The sequence below is a fragment of the Dendrobates tinctorius genome, unplaced genomic scaffold (genome assembly GCF_039654945.1).
Source record: "Dendrobates tinctorius isolate UK_male_01 unplaced genomic scaffold, ASM3965494v1 ptg000034l, whole genome shotgun sequence".
In the NCBI taxonomy this organism is placed as follows: Eukaryota; Metazoa; Chordata; class Amphibia; order Anura; family Dendrobatidae; genus Dendrobates; species Dendrobates tinctorius.
Genome location: NW_027361702.1, coordinates 1,810,106 through 1,832,853, shown reverse-complemented (window position 1 = coordinate 1,832,853; position 22,748 = coordinate 1,810,106). Strand labels below are relative to the sequence as shown.

Here is a 22,748-nt window from a genome sequence, read left to right as displayed (position 1 = left end):
AAGAAAGTTTATGGATTAAAAGTGCGCTGCTTGACAAATCAATCCTTCCAGGTTTTATGAACTGTACTTTTATTTCCCAACTGTACTTTTATTTCCCAACGCGTTTCGAAGTCTATACTTCTTCCTCAGGGGATGACATGTCATCCCCTGAGGAAGAAGTATAGACTTCAAAACGCGTTGGGAAATAAAAGTACAGTTCATAAAACCTGGAAGGATTGATTTGTCAAGCAGCGCACTTTTAATCCATAAACTTTCTTCTTTATAATCTGATGATTTGTGGTCACGGCGTGGCCCTTTGGATGTGCAGCAGGCTGACTACCTACTTCTATGTGTCTGAATCTCTCCTGCATAAGGTGAGTATAATGAATTGATTTTATATCAATCTTTACTTGGGTAAGACCCTATTGCGCTCTTTCCTTTTCAGTTTTTTTAGCCTGAGGAGCTTGTGATTTCTGCTACACGTAGCAGGTCTTAAGCCTTGCTACGTGAAGCATAAGTGATCAGATGATCGCAGCTTCAAGTCTCTTGACCACTCTGACCACTGAAGCAAGTAAAAAGTAAAAAAAAGATAAAAAAAGTTTTAAAAATATTTTAGAAAAGTAAAAAAACAAAATTCAAAAAAATTGAAAAGCCAGAATAACGTTTTTTGGCAGCCACAAGTCTGAAATCAAATGCAATTACAGGCGATCAAAAGATCGTATGTACCCCAAGGTGGTATCAATAAATGCGTCAGCTCAGCACGCACAAAATAAGCCTTCACCCAGTCCCAGATCATGAAAAATGGAGACGCTATGGGTCTCGAGAAAAGGGTGACATTTAGTTTCCTACACCACTTTGGATTTTGTTTTTTATCACTTAAATAAAAAAGAACCTAGACATGTTTGCTATCTGCGAACTCAATCTCGTAATGACCTGGAGAATCATAATGGCAGGTCAGTTTTAGCATTTAGTGAACATGGTAAAAAAAAAAAACAATTGTGGAATTGCACTTTTTTTTGCAATGTAACCATACTTGGAATTTCTTTCCAGTTTTCCAGTACACGGTATGGTAAAATCAATGGTGTCTTTCAAAAGTAAAACTTGTCCCGCAAAAAACAAGCTCTCACATGGCCATAACGACAAAAAGACTGACTGTCACTTCCAAGCTAATGTGAACATGTGCAAACTAGGAGCAGCTATCGCCATATACAATGAACAATAAAAGTTGCACTCTGTAGCGATAAAGCACCTCAATGTGAAATATGGATAGCAATACTGCTTCCGGATACTAGGGAAAATGAGACGCTTATAACATAACTTGGCCAAGTCATGCAAGTCCCTCACCCAAAGACAAGGTGGTTTCAAAACTGATGGGTCTTTACTAGAGTTGAGCGAAACGGGTCGAAAAATTTCAAAAGTCACCGACTTTTGTCAAAGTCGGGTTTCATGAAACGAAACCCGACCCTAGGATGAGGTCGGCCACAAGGTCGGCGACTTACGCGCCAAAGTCGCGTTTCAAAAGTTTGTTTTGCGCTCTTTTTCAGCCAATCAGGATCCACGGACACTGTGGGCAACGTGATGACATAGGCAGGGGTCACCACCATCTTTCAGAAGGGCATGCAAGTGATTGGCTTGCTTTGGTGGGCGTCACAGGGGGTATAAAAGGGCGTGCACGCCGACCGCCATCTTACTTCTGCCGATCTCAGTATAGGGAGAGGTTGCTGCTGATTCTGTAGGGAGAGCGTTAGGCAGGGAAGAAGACAAAAAAACTGCTTCTGCTGCTAGCGATTTGGCCTGCACAACACACCAGTCACTGTGTGTGCAGTGCAAGGGGAGGCTATATAGTGGTGTATCAGTGGTGTTGGTTGTTGGGCTGCCTTCTAAGGCTTCCTGACATTCCTGCATTGCTGTTTACCCACTGCTCCGCAAACTGCTTTTTTAAAAGCAATCCCAATTTTTTTTTTTTGTCCTGCTGAGAAGAAAAAAAAACTGCTTCTGCTGCTAGCAATTTGGCCTGCACAACACACCAGTCACTGTGTGTGCAGTGCAAGGGGAGGCTATATTGTGGTGTATCAGTGGTGTTGGTTGTTGGGCTGCCTTTTAAGGCTTCCTGACAGGCTGGCATTGCTGTTTACCCACTGCTCTGCAAACTGCTTTTTTAAAATCAATCCAATCTCCATTATCCTCTAGTCACTTTTGTCACAGCTGTGCCATCGAGCCTGTCACATAGCGCTCAGATATTCATTGGGCCTCACACAATCCAAAAGTGTCCAGTGTCCAAAAGTGTGTGCAGAGATTCAAAATCTCCCTTATCCTCTAGTCACTTTTGTCACAGCTGTGCCATCGAGCCTGTCACATAGCGCTCAGATATTCATTGGGCCTCACACAATCCAAAAGTGTCCAGTGTCCAAAAGTGTGTGCAGAGATTCAAAATCTCCCTTATCCTCTAGTCACTTTTGTCACAGCTGTGCCATCGAGCCTGTCACATAGCGCTCAGATATTCATTGGGCCTCACACAATCCAAAAGTGTCCAGTGTCCAAAAGTGAGTGCAGAGATTCAAAATCTCCCTTATCCTCTAGTCACTTTTGTCACAGCTGTGCCATCGAGCCTGTCACATAGCGCTCAGATATTCATTGGGCCTCACACAATCTAAAAGTGTCCAGTGTCCAAAAGTGTGTGCAGAGATTCAAAATTTCCCTTATCCTCTAGTCACTTTTGTCACAGCTGTGCCATCGAGCCTGTCACATAGCGCTCAGATATTCATTGGGCCTCACACAATCCAAAAGTGTCCAGTGTCCAAAAGTGTGTGCAGAGATTCAAAATCTCCCTTATCCTCTAGTCACTTTTGTCACAGCTGTGCCATCGAGCCTGTCACATAGCACTCAGATATTCATTGGGCCTCACACAATCCAAAAGTGTCCAGTGTCCAAAAGTGTGTGCAGAGATTCAAAATCTCCCTTATCCTCTAGTCACTTTTGTCACAGCTGTGCCATCGAGCCTGTCACATAGCGCTCAGATATTCATTGGGCCTCACACAATCCAAAAGTGTCCAGTGTCCAAAAGTGTGTGCAGAGATTCAAAATCTCCCTTATCCTCTAGTCACTTTTGTCACAGCTGTGCCATCGAGCCTGTCACATAGCGCTCAGATATTCATTGGGCCTCACACAATCCAAAAGTGTCCAGTGTCCAAAAGTGAGTGCAGAGATTCAAAATCTCCCTTATCCTCTAGTCACTTTTGTCACAGCTGTGCCATCGAGCCTGTCACATAGCGCTCAGATATTCATTGGGCCTCACACAATCCAAAAGTGTCCAGTGTCCAGAAGTGTGTGCAGAGATTCAAAATCTCCCTTATCCTCTAGTCACTTTTGTCACAGCTGTGCCATCGAGCCTGTCACATAGCGCTCAGATATTCATTGGGCCTCACACAATCTAAAAGTGTCCAGTGTCCAAAAGTGTGTGCAGAGATTCAAAATTTCCCTTATCCTCTAGTCACTTTTGTCACAGCTGTGCCATCGAGCCTGTCACATAGCGCTCAGATATTCATTGGGCCTCACACAATCCAAAAGTGTCCAGTGTCCAAAAGTGTGTGCAGAGATTCAAAATCTCCCTTATCCTCTAGTCACTTTTGTCACAGCTGTGCCATCGAGCCTGTCACATAGCACTCAGATATTCATTGGGCCTCACACAATCCAAAAGTGTCCAGTGTCCAAAAGTGTGTGCAGAGATTCAAAATCTCCCTTATCCTCTAGTCACTTTTGTCACAGCTGTGCCATCGAGCCTGTCACATAGCGCTCAGATATTCATTGGGCCTCACACAATCCAAAAGTGTCCAGTGTCCAAAAGTGTGTGCAGAGATTCAAAATCTCCCTTATCCTCTAGTCACTTTTGTCACAGCTGTGCCATCGAGCCTGTCACATAGCGCTCAGATATTCATTGGGCCTCACACAATCCAAAAGTGTCCAGTGTCCAAAAGTGTGTGCAGAGATTCAAAATCTCCCTTATCCTCTAGTCACTTTTGTCACAGCTGTGCCATCGAGCCTGTCACATAGCGCTCAGATATTCATTGGGCCTCACACAATCCAAAAGTGTCCAGTGTCCAAAAGTGAGTGCAGAGATTCAAAATCTCCCTTATCCTCTAGTCACTTTTGTCACAGCTGTGCCATCGAGCCTGTCACATAGCGCTCAGATATTCATTGGGCCTCACACAATCCAAAAGTGTCCAGTGTCCAAAAGTGAGTGCAGAGATTCAAAATCTCCCTTATCCTCTAGTCACTTTTGTCACAGCTGTGCCATCGAGCCTGTCACATAGCGCTCAGATATTCATTGGGCCTCACACAATCCAAAAGTGTCCAGTGTCCAAAAGTGAGTGCAGAGATTCAAAATCTCCCTTATCCTCTAGTCACTTTTGTCACAGCTGTGCCATCGAGCCTGTCACATAGCGCTCAGATATTCATTGGGCCTCACACAATCCAAAAGTGTCCAGTGTCCAAAAGTGTGTGCAGAGATTCAAAATCTCCCTTATCCTCTAGTCACTTTTGTCACAGCTGTGCCATCGAGCCTGTCACATAGCGCTCAGATATTCATTGGGCCTCACACAATCCAAAAGTGTCCAGTGTCCAAAAGTGTGTGCAGAGATTCAAAATCTCCCTTATCCTCTAGTCACTTTTGTCACAGCTGTGCCATCGAGCCTGTCACATAGCGCTCAGATATTCATTGGGCCTCACACAATCCAAAAGTGTCCAGTGTCCAAAAGTGAGTGCAGAGATTCAAAATCTCCCTTATCCTCTAGTCACTTTTGTCACAGCTGTGCCATCGAGCCTGTCACATAGCGCTCAGATATTCATTGGGCCTCACACAATCCAAAAGTGTCCAGTGTCCAAAAGTGTGTGCAGAGATTCAAAATCTCCCTTATCCTCTAGTCACTTTTGTCACAGCTGTGCCATCGAGCCTGTCACATAGCGCTCAGATATTCATTGGGCCTCACACAATCCAAAAGTGTCCAGTGTCCAAAAGTGTGTGCAGAGATTCAAAATCTCCCTTATCCTCTAGTCACTTTTGTCACAGCTGTGCCATCGAGCCTGTCACATAGCGCTCAGATATTCATTGGGCCTCACATAATCCAAAAGTGTCCAGTGTCCAAAAGTGAGTGCAGAGATTCAAAATCTCCCTTATCCTCTAGTCACTTTTGTCACAGCTGTGCCATCGAGCCTGTCACATAGCGCTCAGATATTCATTGGGCCTCACACAATCCAAAAGTGTCCAGTGTCCACAAGTGTCTGCAGAAATTCAAAATCTCCCCTGTCCTATAGACACCTTGTACCTTGTTTTACATTACTATATAGTTTGTTGGATTTTGTCTATATGTCTACCAAAAATGAGGAAGGCTGGTGGAAGAGGCCGTGGAATTGGGCGGGGGTTGGCAGCTGGTAATGATGGTGTTGGTGGTGGATCTGATGGTAGTGGCAAGAGCAAAATAGGACCGAATGCAGGAGGTGTTGAGCCTGCGTCATCGTCTGGCTACATAAGGCCTCGAACGCTTAGTTTTCTAGGAGTTGGCAAACCGCTTTTAAAGCCAGAGCATCAGGAAAAAGTTTTGTCTTACATTGCTGACTCAGCCTCCAGCTCTATCGCCTCCTCTTCTTCAGTTGTAAAAAGTAAAAGCACTGAGTCGTCATTGGAGGCTCATGTTCATGAACCACACCTTTCCTTGTGTCCTTCACCCCAACCAAGATTGAAGGATGACGCAGGCCATACTACTGATTACTCCATGGAGCTGTTTTCACATACCATGCCTGGATTATCAAGTGAAATGGTGAATTACCCAGGCCAAGATGAATCTGACATGGAGTGCACTGATGCACAGCCGCTGATGGATGATTCTGCTGGTACATTCACTCAGAGCACTACATTGTCCTCGCAGTGTACAGAGCCAGATTCTGACCCTGATGAGACTCAGGTGCCCCTTCCCGCACACTATACCACCATACACGGTGACACAGAGGAAGGTGCACATGACATAGAAGAGGAGGTGATGGATGACCCAGTTGTTGACCCAGATTGGCATCCATTGGGGGAAGAGGGTGCTGCTTCCAATAGCTCAGATGAGGAGCATCCACAGCAGACATCGACATCGCAACAGCTGTTATCTGGCAGGCCCGGAGCACTCCAAAGACAGGTTCCAAACATCAAAACAGTTGCTGGACAGCTTGTCCAGAGGGTCAAAAGATCACAGCGTGCTAGGCCGCAAAATGTCTGCCAAAGTAGGAAGAGTGCAGTGTGGCACTTTTTTGACCAAAATCCTCATGATCAGGCCAAGGTTATCTGTAAGTAGTGCGCAAAGACCTTTAGCCGAGGGAAAAATCTGAAAAGTTTGAATACCAGTTGCATGCTTAGACATTTAACCAGCATGCACTTGCAAGCGTGGACACAACACCAAACCTCAAGTGCCACATGTGCAACTGATCACAACGAAGGTAGTCAGCAACGCTACATTGTTTCCCCCACTGTAAGCCCACCGGTTAGCACAGCAGCAAATGTTGAGGTGTCGTTGCAAGGCCACAGCAGTCAGGGAATCCCACTGTTATATCAACGAAAGACTGATTCTAGGCCATCAGAAAGAACACCAACTCCATCACCATCATCAACCCTCTCTCAGTCCGCCCTGTCCACCGCTACTTCCACCATATGCAGCTCTCAAGTCCAGCTCACCCTCCCAGACACTATGAGTAGGTCAAGAAAGTACTCAGTCTCTCATCCGCGTACACTGGGTTTGAACGCCCACATTGCCAAACTAATCTCGTTTGAGATGATGCCCTTTCGGTTGGTGGAAAGCACAGCTTTCCGCGAACTCATGGCCTATGCAGTACCACGCTATGACCTACCCAGTCGCCACTGCTTCTCCCGCAAAGCCATCCCAGCCCTCCACCATCATGTGAAAGACTGCATTGTCCATGCACTCAAGCAGTCAGTGAGCAGAAAGGTGCACCTCACAACTGATGCATGGTCCAGTCGGCATGGCCAGGGCCGTTACGTGTCCATCACTGCGCACTGGGTTAATGTGGTGGATGCAGGGTCCACAGGGGACAGCGGTGGTGGGACAGTGCTGCCTAGCCCACGGTATAGGAAACAGTTGGCTGTAGGCGTTCGACCCTCCTCCTCCTCCAGAAGCGAAAGCTCGTCCACAGAGCGCAGTCGTACGAGCACTCCATCTGCAGCTGCCACTGTTGCACACGATGTGTCCCCCTATCGAGCAGCTAGTGGAAAGCGTCAGCAGGCTGTGTTGCAGATGATGTGTTTGGGCAACAGACACACCGCCGAGGTGCTGGCCGAGTACTTGAAGCGACAAACTGAGTCATGGCTGGGCAGTGTACATCTTGAGGCGGGCAAGGTAGTTAGTGATAACGGCCGTAATTTTGTGGCAGCCATAGCCCTTTCAAAACTCAGCCACATACCTTGCTTGGCTCACACCTTGAACCTGGTGGTGCAGTGCTTCCTCAAAAATTATCCGGAGTTAACAGCCCTGCTCCAGAAGGTGCGAAGACTGTGCGCGCACATCCGCCGGTCGCCTGTACACTCCGTTCGTATGCAGAAGCTGCAGCGATTGCTCCACCTTCCCAACCACCGCCTCATTATCAACATTGCAACAAGGTGGAACTCCACCCTGCACATGGTGGAGCGGCTGTGCGAGCAGAGGCAGGCCATAATGCATTTGTGGGAGGATACACGGCCAGGCACTTTGAGAGCAGACATGGAGTTGACAGGTGTGCAGTGGTCGAAGCTGAAAGACCTCTGTAAAGTCCTTCAGTGTTTTGAGGAATGCACACGGCTGGTAAGCGCAGACGACGCCATCCTAAGCATGAGCATCCCACTTATGCGTCTGCTCATGCAAACTTTGACGCACCTTAAGGAGCAGGCGTCTGCAGCCAATGTTGATGAGGAGGAAGAGGAGGAGGGAATCCTTGATGACATTCAGCCATTGTCTGCTCAGGGACCTCTCCTGGACGAGGTGGAGGAAGAAGAGGAGGAGGAGGATGATGATGGGGATGATTACTTAGGGGAGGAGGATGCATCTCGTGGGGCAAGTGAAAATGTTGGCGTGGCAAGGTCTGGTACAGGGTTTGTGCGTGACTGGAGGGATGTGGATTTGCCAGAAAGTGCTCCTCCACCCAGCACTCACAGTGCATCATTGACACCGGGAACATTGGCCCACATGTCAGATTATGCCTTGCAGATCCTAAAAAGGGACCCCCGCATTGCCAAAATGATGAACGATGACGACTGCTGGTTGGCCAGCATCCTGGATCCACGCTATAAAGGCAAATTACAAAACATCATGCCACAGGAGAACCTTGACCTAATATTGGCTAATAAACAAGCAACTCTGGTAAATCGGTTGCTTGAGGCATTCCCAGCACACAGCAGCGGTGATGGTTCTCACACGAGCCGTACGGGCCGGGGGCAGCTTGGCAGAGGTGTTCGTGGTGCACACAGCAGAAATGGCGTTGGAGACAGGGGTTTCATGACAAAGTTGTGGACTGATTTTTTAAATACCGCTCACACAACTGGTAATACTGCATCGATGGAAAGTGACAGGAGACAGCAGTTGTCAACTATGGTTACAAACTACTTTTCCTCCCATATCGATGTTCTCCCACACAGGTCATTCCCCTTTGACTATTGGGCCGCTAAACTGGACACCTGGCCTGAATTGGCCCAATATGCCTTACAGGAGCTCGCTTGCCCAGCTGCAAGTGTGCTATCGGAAAGAGTCTTCAGTGCAGCTGGTTCAGTCCTGACAGAAAAAAGGACCCGTCTGTAAACCCAAAATGTGGATGATCTAACCTTCATTAAAATGAACCATGCATGGGTTTCCAAGGATTTTGTCCCACCTTCCCCTGATGACACATAGGGTGACAGAAAAATGGCTTGCTTTGGTCCACCTCTTCCTGGGACTTCACCTATTTCGCCTTTTGCATCAGCTGAATGTCCAACATCAACATATGCCACTTTCTAAAACTCCCTAACTGTGCTGCCTCCCCCCCATGGCCGGGGTCACCACCTAGCGCACGACACCGTGCGAGTGCCGTTGCCCTGGACAGGTGGGTAGGCCGACTCTTGGGCGCGGGCACTGGCACAGGGTCCCTCATAGTGCAATCAAGTGTCTCTGACGGTGGTGGTGCACACCCGCCGTCAGACACACCGCTGTACTATGAGGGGCCCAGTGCCAGTACCGACGCCCACGAGTGGGCCCCCCTTGCTTGGGCAGGGCCCCAGCATTTGCAATCTTTACCTCTCCCTGCTCCTCCGCTGTGTAATCTGGGCCGTCAAATCCATACTGTGCCTGACACCGTCTGAGCCTGCCTCCTGATGTATAGACATATATTTTGAATGTGTACGCTATCCATACATGTTATCCGGGGAAACGGTACCCTTTCTAACCTTTGTGCAATCACGTGCAATCCATACTGGGCCTAACACTGTCTGAGCCTGCCTCCTGAGACATATATATTGAATGTGTACGCTATCCATACATGTTATCCGGGGAAACGGTACCCTTTCTAACCTTTGTGCAATCACGTGCAATCCATACTGGGCCTAACACCGTCTGAGCCTGCCTCCTGAGACATATATTTTGAATGTGTACGCTATCCATACATGTTATCTGGGGATACGGTACCCTTTCTAACCTTTGGGCAATCACGTGCAATCCATACTGGGCCTAACACCGTCTGAGCCTGCCTCCTGAGACATATATTTTGAATGTGTACGCTATCGATATATGTTATCTGGGGATACGGTACCCTTTCTAACCTTTGTGCAATCACGTGCAATCCATACTGGGCCTAACACCGTCTGAGCCTGCCTCCTGAGACATATATTTTGAATGTGTACGCTATCCATACATGTTATCCGGGGATACGGTACCCTTTCTCACCTTTGTGCAATCACGTGTAATCCATACTGGGCGTGAGAACGGCTGGCGAGCTGTTAAGCAAGCTACAGCACCTGTGGTTTGAACACGTAAGTTTTTCATTTTTTCAGGAATGACGGTTAGGCCTAATTCCGGAACTGCGGTTGACCTGCACTTACTGGGAAATCATTGTTCGCGGGTAATAATTGTAATCAGTGATCCCCATCACTAACGTTGTTCAGCGGGTTATCTGCACCTGTAAGCGACAAACGCTGGCCTTTTCAGTGTAGCGCACATGCAGCCACGGACATGTAAGGGCATGACACACCAGTTATTGGCCAATCTCATGTGCCATAGCCTCACGTGTCCCTCTAGTAAGCCGGACTCGGACCGCGGGGCATGACGGAGTCTCGTTCGTTAACGGGATTAAGCTTGCAATGTGTGCATCTGTTCTGTAGCTGGCATGGTTGAGGTTTCCCAGGTGGAGTCGAATTTAACCGTAGGCTCCACTCCTGGTGGTGCCCTTCTGGACATTCCTTTAAGGTTCAGCTTTGCAACCATACTGCCCACGTAAAACAAACACTTTGCCTTCATGAACGCTGTTTGGAGGGTCATGACTCGTGGGAATAACGCCGCCCAATCAGTTAACCTGCTAGAGAGATCCTTCGTTGCTCCCAAGCATGACATCACACTCCCTAGGAAGAAGATAATGCCACTGTGGCGACCGTACTCCTGGGGGCGACACAAGTGCACTGATGCCCAGCCTCTGCTCGATGAATCTGCTGGTACATTGACCCAGACCACTACATTACCCTCGCACGCTACCCGGCCTGAATCTGACCCTGATGAAACTCAGGTTACCCTTCCCATATACAGTTCCATCTTACACGGTGACAAAGAGGAAGCTGCAGATGAAAGTGCAGGTTCGGCCCACCCGCCATCAGACACACCACCGTACTATCAGGGGCCCTGTGCCAGTGCCGTCGCCAACGAGTGGGCCCCCCCTGCTTGCCCAGGATCACAGCACTTGCAAAGTTGAAATACTGTGCAGTGAGATGGAAGATGGGGACGACGAGGAGTCTAGACTAGTACAGGGATTCCCTAGCGAGGAGACTTATTTGATTGTTTTCAATGTTGGGACAGCAATTTTTGGGGAGCACTATACTCTGGAGAATGATAGATGGGGCCCACCATACACTGGAACATTCCAAAGGTGGACATCAGACACTGGAGCAGCATATACAGGGCCCATTATACACTAGAGCATTAGAAATGGGGCCCATTATGTTTGGAGCATTATTTGGGCCCATAAGACAGTGGAGCTTCATCCATGGGGACCAACATATACTGTAGCATTATGTGGAGCTCATCATATACTGTTTCAAACATTATATGGGACCAATGATTCTGTATGGAGAAATAGATGGGCCTCGTCATGAGATGTAAAAAGTGAAGTATTTTTCATTGTACTATACCGCTATTTCTCTGCCGTATCGGAGCATGATGAGTTGTGGCATGTGTTAAAGGGGCGCTCTTTCGCCCAGGGCACATGAAAACCTGCAGCCAGCCCCCCCCCCACAACTTTAGCCAAATAACCCCCATTTTTCAGTGCGTAACTTGTATTGTGAAGTTAATTAAGGTTGACAAGCTTAAGTAAGAAGAATTGATGCTTTTGGCATTCAAATGGGCAGTGTAGGTGTGTTTCCTGTCCTCCTCTCACTGCCGACTTTTATTCCCCATTGACTTACATTGGGTTTCGTGTTTCGGGACGACCCCGACTTTTCCCTATAATCGGACGATCTTGCTCGACCCGACTTTTGGAAAAGTCGGGTTTCACGAAACGAAACGCGACCCTAAAAAACCAAAAGTCGCTCAACTCTAGTCTTTACGTGTCTAATGTGAATTCCTCTCTAAGGGCAGAGTCAGACGGCCGTATTTCTCGTGCGAGAATCGCATCGTAAGGCCGGTGTCACACTTGTGAGTGTGATGCGAGGAACTCGTACAAGTCTCTGGCATCATTACCTGGCACTGCCGCACACTCCAGTCCCGAGTGCCGGCGGTAGTGTTGCGTGTTGATGCGAGAGACTCGTGTGAGTTTCTCGCATTACACTTGCAAATATGACCCCGGCCTAAAACTCGTACTGGCTGTCGTCTCTCCTGGCCTGAGCTTAACAGCTGCAAAGTAATTCATCACACTGTCATGCTCAGGTCAGGAGAGGTGCCGGGCTAGTCCGTTCAATGTGATGCGATTTAAACACGAGTTCTACGGCTGTCTGACTCTGCCCTAAAACTGAAGTCTGAATTCTTGGGTAAATGTGAACACCTCTCTTCCAAGTCTGATTTTATGGGTAGGTAGGACTATGTTGCAATTAAAATCCACCACACGCTGAAGGGTGGAGTGCTCGGTCAGTAAGCTAAGATAATGTGAACAGGTGCCAACTAGGAGTAGCTACCGCTATATACAATAAACAAAAAAATATTAATGAATCTCCGCATTTGTGAGATCTCCTGGTGCTCAGCCAACCATCGTCCTCTTATATTGCAGTATGAGCTTTGTGGGATGATATGTCACATTCTCCATTGTGTTTTCTCTCCTCGCAGCTTATCTGTGTTCTTTTTGCAATATTTACAAACACTATCATATTTGTGCAAAATGAATGATCATTGTATTACTGTCTGACCAGACTCACCATTGAAGGAAAACCCAGATCAACTGACGGAGAAAACTCTAATCATTGGTTTGTGGAAGGTCAGACCTGATGATGGACGCTGTGATGTTTTTGCCTTTATTGAGAAGACCCCTGGAGTATCCTCTCTTACGGAGTCTAGTTTTCACTAAGTACTGAAATCCAAATCTCTGGAGCAGCTAGGTTTGGCTCCCTTCATTTGTGTGAAAGCTGGTAGCATGATTGATGAAATAATCTAGTGACTGCATGACGTTCTGTAAGGATAAGATCCAAAAAATTAAACTAAAAAAAAAGACAAATCATCTCGATTGTTGTTGAGACAATAAGTGGAGCAAACATCAAGGTACCCACTGCATCGTTCTTCTTGTCCCTCCAGTATCCACTGCATCGTTCTTCTTGTCCCTCCGGTACCAAATGCATCTTTTTTCTTGTTCCTCCAGTGCCCACTGCATCCTTCTTCTTGTCCCTCCGCGACTTACTGCATCTTTCTTCTTGTCCTTCGGTACCCACTGCTTCCCTCTTCTTGTCCTTCTGGTACCCACTGCATCCTTCTTCTTGTCCCTCTGATATTCACTGCATCCTTCTTCGTGTCCCTCTGGTATCCACTGCATCGTTTTCTTGTCTCTCCGGTACTCACTGCATCCTTCTTCTTGTCCCTCTTGTACCCACTGCATCCTTCTTCTTTTCCCTCCAGTACGCACTGAATCATTCTTCTTGTCCCTCTGATATCGACTGCATCATTCTTCTTGTCCCTCCTTTATCCACTACATCCTTCTTCCTGTCCCTCCACAGCCATCCTTCTTCTTTTTCCTCCGATACCCACTGCATCGCTCTTCTTGTCCCCCCAATATCCACTGCATCGTTCTTCTTGTCCCTCCGGTACCAAATGCATCTTTTTTCTTGTTCCTCCAGTGCCCACTGCATCCTTCTTCTTGTCCCTCCACAACTTACTGCATCTTTCTTCTTGTCCTTCGGTACCCACTGCTTCCCTCTTCTTGTCCTTCTGGTACCCACTGCATCCTTCTTCTTGTCCCTCTGATATCCACTGCATCCTTCTTCGTGTCCCTCTGGTACCCACTGCATCGTTTTCTTGTCTCTCCCGGTACTCACTGCATCCTTCTTCTTGTCCCTCTTTTACCCACTGCATCCTTCTTCTTTTCCCTCCAGTACCCAATGCATCATTCTTCTTGTCCCTCTGATATAGACTGCATCATTCTTCTTGTCCCTCCTTTACCCACTACATCCTTCTTCTTGTCCCTCCACAGCCATCCTTCTTCTTTTTCCTCCGATACCCACTGCATCGTTCTTCTAGTCCCTCCGGTATCCACTGCATCATTCTTCTTGTCCCTCCGGTACCAAATGCATCTTTTTTCTTGTTCCTCCAGTGCCCACTGCATCCTTCTTCTTGTCCCTCCGCAACTTACTGCATCTTTCTTCTTGTCCTTCGGTACCCACTGCTTCCCTCTTCTTGTCCTTCTCGTACCCACTGCATCCTTCTTCTTGTCCCTCTGATATCCACTGCATCCTTCTTCGTGTCCCTCTGGTACCCACTGCATCGTTTTCTTGTCTCTCCGGTACTCACTGCATCCTTCTTCTTGTCCCTCTGGTACCCACTGCATCCTTCTTCTTTTCCCTCCAGTACCCACTGCAGCATTCTTCTTGTACCTCTGATATTGACTGCATCATTCTTCTTGTCCCTCCTTTACCCACTATATCCTTCTTCCTGTCCCTCCACAGCCATCCTTCTTCTTTTTCCTCCGATACCCACTGCATCGTTATTCTTGTCCCTCCGGTACCCACTGCATCCTTCTTCTTGTTACTCCAGTACCCACTGCATCCTTCTTCTAGTCCCTCCATAGGGGTCCTTCTCTTAGGCCCACAGCATTGTTAGTACACTTTAGCACAGAAATGCACAATAGGATAATGGTTTGGGGCCTGTGGAGAAGAGCAGCTCTTACTATAGGATAAATGTCAGAAATGTGGCTAGAAAGACTAATAAACACTGTAATGCTTTGTGTAGTCATACTAATAAAACCATTCAATGATCTGTAAAGATAAATCTGACACTTCATATTTATATAAAATAATAAACTGACACTATTTTTATATCAAATATTCTGACACTTCACAGTTTTATAATAACCTTCTACGTAAAAAGAAACTCCAAGTGTATATGGCGCTAATCACCTTAGGATTTCTTGAATACATCCATTTCCAGTGAAAATCTATTAATAAAAGTTAATTTATTCTCTGAAAAGCAAAAAAAAATTAAAATATTTTTAAAAAACAGTACTATGCGTTTCGACTGCTATTTTTGCAGGGCAGCCTTCATCAGGTAACAAAAAAACAAACAACATACAAAAGCACTATCAAGTGGTGTTACAACCTCAAAGCTTTGTTATTTATGAAGGTTCCTAGAAGGGATTAGTAGGGCGGGACCCGAAATCTGTCACTCGTATTCTCCTCCCTGACAAATATATACATGGTAACGTCTAAAGAGACTCAGTTTACCTATATGCTGTATATAAAGTAATATAACAGTATAGTACTTATATTCTATCAAAAAGGAGCTTTTAAATACATGGTGTTACATTGTTGTGAACAATCATAAAAATATTTAAACGTATAAGCATAAATATGATTATAAATATAATTCACTAGAATACGTTATCAAAAACACTACTATCATCTCTACATGAATCAATTCATGCCTTTGAAAAGCAAGCAAAAAAAAGCCTCTGTCCAGAAAAGCGCAATGCTCGGAACAACTAAGATCCTGCGCAGAACCCTCAAACTCCCAGTCCTCTGGTAGAGGACCCGAGAATGAGAAAAGACAACAAAGATCACCCCCATTGAGGGGTGAGTAGGAAGTATTGTTTTTTTTTTATAATAACAATAATAATAATAATAATAATCTGACACTTAATATTTATATAATAATAATCTGACACTTTATATTTATATAATAATAATAACCTGACCCTTCATATCTCTATAATAATAACCTGACACTTTATATAAAAATAATTAATAATCTGACACTTCATATTAACCATATATACTCAAGTTTTTCAGCACATTTTTTGCACTGAAAATGCCACCCTTGGCTTATACACGAGTCATTGTCCAAGAAGACGTCGGGGGAGGGCAGCGGCAGAACAGCGGGTCACAGGAGGCAGGAGCTAAAGAGAAATGAATATTCATTGCACTGGCAGTAAATAGTTATTTCTCTTAAAGCGCGCACTGTTGCAGTCGCCGCCTTCCAGTAGCTGCTGGGCTAGCATGGGTGCCCGCTCATTAAGGTAATGAATATTCACCTCTCTCCACTCACATAGGCGTGGAGGGCAGTGAATATTCATTCCCTTAATGAGCAGGGAGCTGCTGACACCAGAACATGGAGCAAGATACAGCGAGGGCGCGCAAGGAAGGCAGGTAGGATGTTTTGGTTTTTTTTACTGCTTTTCTCGTGGGGGACCACACATGCAAGGATGGGGATAATGAACCATGCAGACAAGGGTGGGAATAAGGAGTCAAGCAGACAAGGATGGGAATAAGAAGCCATGCAGACAAGGGTTGGAATAAGGAGTCACGCAAACAAGGATGGGAATAAGGAGCCATGCAGACAAGGATGGGAATAAGAGCCATGCAGACAAGGATGGGAATAAGGAGCCATGCAGATAAGGATGGGAATAAGGAGCCGTGCATACCAGGATGGGGATAAGGAGCCATGCACACTAGGATGGGGGTAAGGGATAAGGAGCCATACATACCAGGTTGGGGATAAGGATCGCTGCAGACAAGGATGGGGATAAGGAGCCAGGCATACAAGGATGGGGATAAGGATCCATGCAGACAAGGATGGGGATAAGGAGCCAGGCATACAAGGATGGGGATAAGGAGCCATGCAGACAAGGATGTGAATAAGGAGCCAGGCATGCAAGGACAGCGACTGGGGAGCCATGCAGACAAGGATGGAAATAAGGAGCCATGCACACAAGGATAGGGATGAGGAGCTATGCATACCAGGATAGGGATGAGGAGCCATGCATACAAGACTGGGAATAAGGAGCCATACATACAAGGATGGAAATAAGGAGCCACCATACATTCAAGGCTGGGAATAAGGAGCCATGCAGACAAGAATGGGAATAAGGAGCTTACAGACAAGGATGGGGATAAGGAGCCATGCAGACAAGGATGGAGATAAGAAGCCATGCAGACAAGAATGGGAATAAGGAGCCATGCACACCAGGATGGGAATAAGGAGCCATGCAGACAAGAATGGGAGTAAGGAGCCATACATACAAGGATGAAAATAAGGAGCTACTATACATACAAGGATGTGAATAAGGAGCCATGTATACAAGGATGGGAATAAGGAGCCATGCATACAAGAAGGGGAATAAGGAGCCATACATACAAGGATGGAAATAAGGGGCCACGCATACAATGGTGGGAATAAGGCGCTATGCAGACAAGGATGGGAATAAGGAGCTATGCAGACAAGGAGGGAATAAGGAGTCATGCATATGTGACACCCCAGAGTCCCGTTGTCCCAGTGACATTGCCTCCCTCCAAGGGGTAAGGTCATGCCTGGAGGCAGAAGGGGGGCCCCCATGCCAGGTAATATAGATTACATGACAATTCCTGCTGCAGGTCAGAAAGGGGAGCTGCCTTATAAATTCTGGCCAGCTGTTGGGGTTAGTGAGTCAGCAAGTAGTCAGCTGAGAGAGCAAACATGGAGTTGTCAGGGAAACGTGAGCAGCCTGAGCAGATGACAAGACAGTTAAGCCTGAGGTGAAAGGTCTTTCTGGAAGATCCAGTCAGTTGATGACGGGGAGTTGATCTGTGAAGAGGGAAAAGGACAGGAGCAGAGATAGAGAGGCTCTGGGGAAGCTGAAATCGCGTATAGCTGACCCCAGAGCGAAGAGCTGATATAGAAAAAGGATGCCAGAGTCCTAGGCTGAACAGGAGCTGTTTGCCCTGATCGCTGAATCTGGAAGTACAGGGGACTGCAAGTTCCTTAGCGACATTGAACACCTGAAGGCACGGCAGCAGATCAAGAGCCCGGGGCTGACGATGAAAAGGACAGTACCCGTGATAAAGGATCACGCTGTCAGCCATACAGGTTAGAAAACCATCATGCAAGAGAGGGTCGCAGCTTAGTTACAAACAGCAGGGGCCCTGAAAACAAAGCGCAGAAGGAAGGTCTCAAACCCCACCTGGCAGGGTGGATCCCCTGAATGCCTCCAGGCGAGCCGGACTCAATCCATCACCTGTATGTGGTGCCCCGGATTGAACGACTTGCAAGTAAAAGGTAAAGAAACCTGCACCTTCCTGTGTCCTTCTCTTATTTCTCTGCACCCCAACGTTCACCGCCATCTGAACCATTAATCAAATATCTTTGCCCTGGGGCCCCCGCTCTACCCGTGGGGAGCTGGACCATTCTTTGCTGCGTCACCATCAGCCCCAGAGGACCAAAACCGCAGCGTTGGCCATTCATTGCCAAACACCACGGGTGGCGTCACACTTCAACATCACACAACTTTCCTCTATTAAATTACTGGACGCCTAGGGCTACGGACCGGGTCACTGCCACTGTGACATCCCCCACTGAAGTTAACGGGCCCGGTACCGAGTACCCTAAGGCCCTGCGGGGTGCTCCACATACAAGAATGGGGATAAGGAGCCATGCAGACAAGGATGGAAATAAGGAGCCATGCATATATATATGAATGGGAATAAGGAGCCATACATAATAGAATGGGAATAAGGAGCCATACATAATAGAATGGAAATAAGGAACCACGCATACAATGGTGGGAATAAGGAGCTATGCAGACAAGGATGGGAATAAGGAGCCATGCAGACAAGGATGGGGATAAGGAGCCATGCAGACAAGGATGGGATGGAGATAAGGATATCCAATGGCATTTCAAAACCGCTGTGCTCACGCTGCGGTATTTTCCGCGCGGTTTTGCTGTGGTTTACAAACCACAGCATGTCAATTGTTTGGGCGGATTCCGCAGCAGTTTCACACCTTTATAGTAGAGGTGTGAAACCGCAGGGCAAAACCCCAGGCCAAACCGCAGGAAAACTGCAGGTCACTTTACCTGCGGTGCGGAAAAACCCGCAGGTGAATCCGCAACGTGTGCACATAGCCTTAAGGTTGCAAATCGAACATTCCATAATACAGTATATACTGTTCGGCCTTCCTCCACGTATGGTGCTGTGTGGATTTCAGCATGCAGCTAAACCTCATCCACTTCCCCAGTATATTTATATAATAATAATAATCTGACACTTTTATATTTATATCATAATAATCTGACACTTCATATTTATATTTATATAATAACAATTTAACACTTTATATTGATATTACGATACAATAGACTGAACGATAAAACGTTTGTGAGACCTGTCTCTCAGAAGTGTTCTGCTTTCATTCCTATTTCACAAATGATCTTTCTCCAGCGACACTGACTGAGCCTATAAAAGGAGATCAGTAGTGAGCAGCGCGGGAATGTTCTGGTATACAGAGAGGAGCACAGCGGCGCGGATCTGGCAGACACTGCCTGGTATCTGACCATACTGTGTACAGGACGGCAGGAATAAACCTCAGCGTCTGGGATTATCCAACACACGTCTATGGAACATTACTGCAGACGAGACTATAGCAGACGCGGTATATACCTAAATACGCCAGTTTATTTTCACACAGATTCCTTTTCCTGTGCTGACACAAAAAGCCAGGTCATTAGAAGTAGGAACATCGTCTGAAGGGAAATTCTTTCCGAGGGAGTTATGGAAAAACAAACTCACAATGTCACCTTGAAACCTGGCATCTGTGTTAATATAAGACGTTTGTCCAAAAATCCAAATTCCAATGTAATTTTCATCTTTAGAGGATGAATCTTTATTCTTTACTTTTAATATGTGGAGCTTTAACAAACCAGATACAGTAGCTATTTGCACAAGGTCGTCCTGTTTTACAAGGTGTATTTGTTCCGTAAAGGCAAATGATGTGCTAAAAGTGCTATTCTCAGAGTTCAGAGCTCGGAGCGTACTGCGAGCACAGTTTCTCATGTCGGATGGTTTAGCACTATTTTGTGCAGGTTAGTCCTTTATTTGTGATATTTTGGGGTAACCAGTGTTATTTCCATGGTCCTAATGTTTAATACCGTTTTAACTCGACCCTTCATTCCTTTCCTGCCCAAACCTTCCACTTTCATGTGATTCATTTTCTGATGTCAGAATCATGTGACTTGCCTTAGGCCCCCGAGGGAAGTTGGCAACATATATGCTCACCCTCACAATATCTTCTATTCACCATTCACATGGCAGTTACAGCTCATCCAGCTTTAGCCAAACGAGTCCACGTGCAGGACTAGGGGAAGAGAACTCAGGGGGTCAACAATCACAAAATTGAATGTGTAATTTATAGAGATGGCGAACCTGAACAGTAAAGTTCGGCATCTGTACCGAACACCTAACTTGGACTTCTCCAGAAAATCTGTGTTACTGCTCAGGTTTCGCTACTTGAACACCGTGTGTTTGTCGCACTGTCATGTGCTTGGCAGCAGGCAAACACTGCTTCTGATCGGCGGTGAAATCCTCCCCGCCAGTCAGATATCCACGGTTTCCATGCTGTCAAATGACAGCATGAGCGCTTGGCTGTGATTGGAAGTATAAGTGTATGTGCGCACGTTGCGGATTTGCCCTTGTAAAATTCTGCGCGGATTCTGCCTCTCTTGGCTGAAAACGCAGTTGAAAATCCACGTGTATTTAATGCGAATTTTCATGCAGTTTTCTCTGTGGATTTGTCTGCAGATTTGCAAGCTAAATAAATATATATTATTTAACAACAAAAAAAAAAGAATTGTGATGTCATTTCATTGTCCAACCTGTTCATTTACATTCTCCATTGAAGATCATAATATAATTACATACCATGTTCAGTACATTGTATTGTTTAGTGTTCCCTTTATTTTTTTGAGCAGTATATAATGTCTACACACACAAAACAAAAATAAGTGATTATAATATATATACAGTATATTTCCTCGAACATTTGCTATACCACCATATTAGCATATAGTGCTCATATACTGCCATATAGTACTCACATACTGCCATATAGTGCTCATATACCACCAAATAGTGATCATATACTGCCATATAGTGCTCACATATGGCCATATAGTGCTCATATACTATCATATAGTTCTCACATACTGCCATATAGTGCTCACATACTGCCATATAGTGCTCATATACTGCCATATAGTGCTTGTACACCAACTTATAGTGCGAGAAACGCAATATGTTTATTTTTCCAAAAAATTTTTAAAAAATTGCGTGAGCTCCCATGTAATTTTCATAACCAGCAGAGGGAAAGCTGACGGCTGAGGGCTGATGTTAATATTCTGGGAAGGAGCCAATAGCCATAAAGATTCCCAGGCTATTAATATCAGCTCACAGGTGTTTGCTTAGACTACTGGCTAGTTTACAGGGGAACCCCAGAAAAAAAATTGATATGGGGTGCCCCTATAAAATCGGACCAACAAAGGCTATGCAGACAGTTGCGGGATGATATTAATAGCTTTTGAAGGGGCCATGTATATTGGCCACCCCCAGGCTAAAAACATCAGCTCTCAGCCTCCCCAGAAATGGCATTCTGACACTTAGCCTTGCTCTTCCCACTTGCTCTGTAGCGATGGCAAGTGGGGTATTATTTGTGGGGTTGATGTCACCTGTTCATTGTCCGGTGACATCAAGCCCACAGATTGGTAATGGAGACGTGTCAATAAGACACCTATCCATTACTATTCCTATAGTTATATGGTAAATAAAGACACAGCCAGAATAAAGTCCTTCATTTGAAATAATGACAGATTCCTTTATTGAATCTTAATTAACCATACTTTCTGCATCGCCTATTCCCCGAATCCCTCGATCTCCTGCAACAAATATAAAATAATAAATTAACACAAATGATTCCTAACTGATGTAGTCCTAAATAACGAGTGTCCCAAAGGAGATGCAACCGTTCCACATGGCTCCGGTGACACAATGACAGGAGATAATGGCTCATGCAATGTATCACTGAGTGGTCACCGGAGTTTGTGGTCTCACTTTACGGCACTACTGCTGTGTGAGAATTTTCTCACACAGTGGTGCCGCAAGTGACAACACCAACTCAGGTGACTTCTGACGGCAGCACAGTGATACACTGCGGGAGGATACCTCCTGTCACTGTGTCACTAGAGCCATGTAGACCGGTTACATTTCCTGATGTGACTGTTCTACATGTGAGTTCACCGTGGGACACTCTTTATTAAATGGACTATGGCGGAAAGGTAAAAAGAAAGGTAAAAAGAAATAGAAGAAATCCAGCTTCCCGTCCCTGGAGAAATATCCTTTATTGGACAAAGTAGATAATATCAAACTTCATATCATCATATTGTCTCCACTGAAGGTGGGACAGAACAACCTTCGGTGGTGACAATATGCTGATATGATGTTGGATTTTACATACTTTGTGGGTTCCCCTTTATTTTTCATAACCAGCCAGGCAAAGCTCACAGCTGGGGGCTGCAACTACTGCGAACGACGTCATTGAGGTTACCTCCGATCACTGAGGTTCTGTTCCCAGATGGGCTGAATTGCGGTGACCTCGGTGAGATCCCCACTAACAGTGTGAGAGTTTGTGTGAGAGTTTTTCTCACAGTGCTAGTGGGATTTCACAGAGATCACAGCAGTTCAGCCTGGCTGGGAATGGAGCCTCAGTGACCGGACGTAATCTCAATGATGTCACCACCGGTCTCAAAGGCTGCGCTCACAGCAGTTCATTCACCAGTAGTTCGCAGCCTGGACGGTTGCATCTTGGCACCGTACAGGTTGAAAACTGTTTATCCCCCTGACATGGATTATGGCGTGAGACAGAAAGACAGACGAGTATGGTATATTGTTGTTTTTTTATTTTATTTTTATTACAGGAGAATAAGGGCTTTGGTGGAATAGGCGTTTGGTGAATATAACTGTTATTTTTAAATAAAAAAGTAAAAGTGTGTTTTGTTTTATTTCTAATAAAGGACTTTATTCTGGTTGTGTCTTTATTTACCATACATCTAAAGGATTAGTAATGGATAGGTGTCTAATAGTTGCC

General features: G+C 45.9%; 1 protein-coding gene and 1 long non-coding RNA gene across 5 annotated transcripts in view; both read left to right on the top strand.

Annotated features, from left to right (window-relative positions):
• LOC141087478 (probable E3 ubiquitin-protein ligase MID2) overlaps positions 1–22,748 on the top strand; it is a 651,404-nt gene that overhangs the window by 47,145 nt on the left and 581,511 nt on the right. The gene's annotated exons all lie outside the window — the stretch shown is intronic.
• LOC141087477 (uncharacterized) lies at positions 11,315–21,541 on the top strand. Its single transcript, XR_012231665.1, has 2 exons — positions 11,315–13,679; positions 14,217–21,541. It is a non-coding gene; the product is annotated as an uncharacterized lncRNA (long non-coding RNA).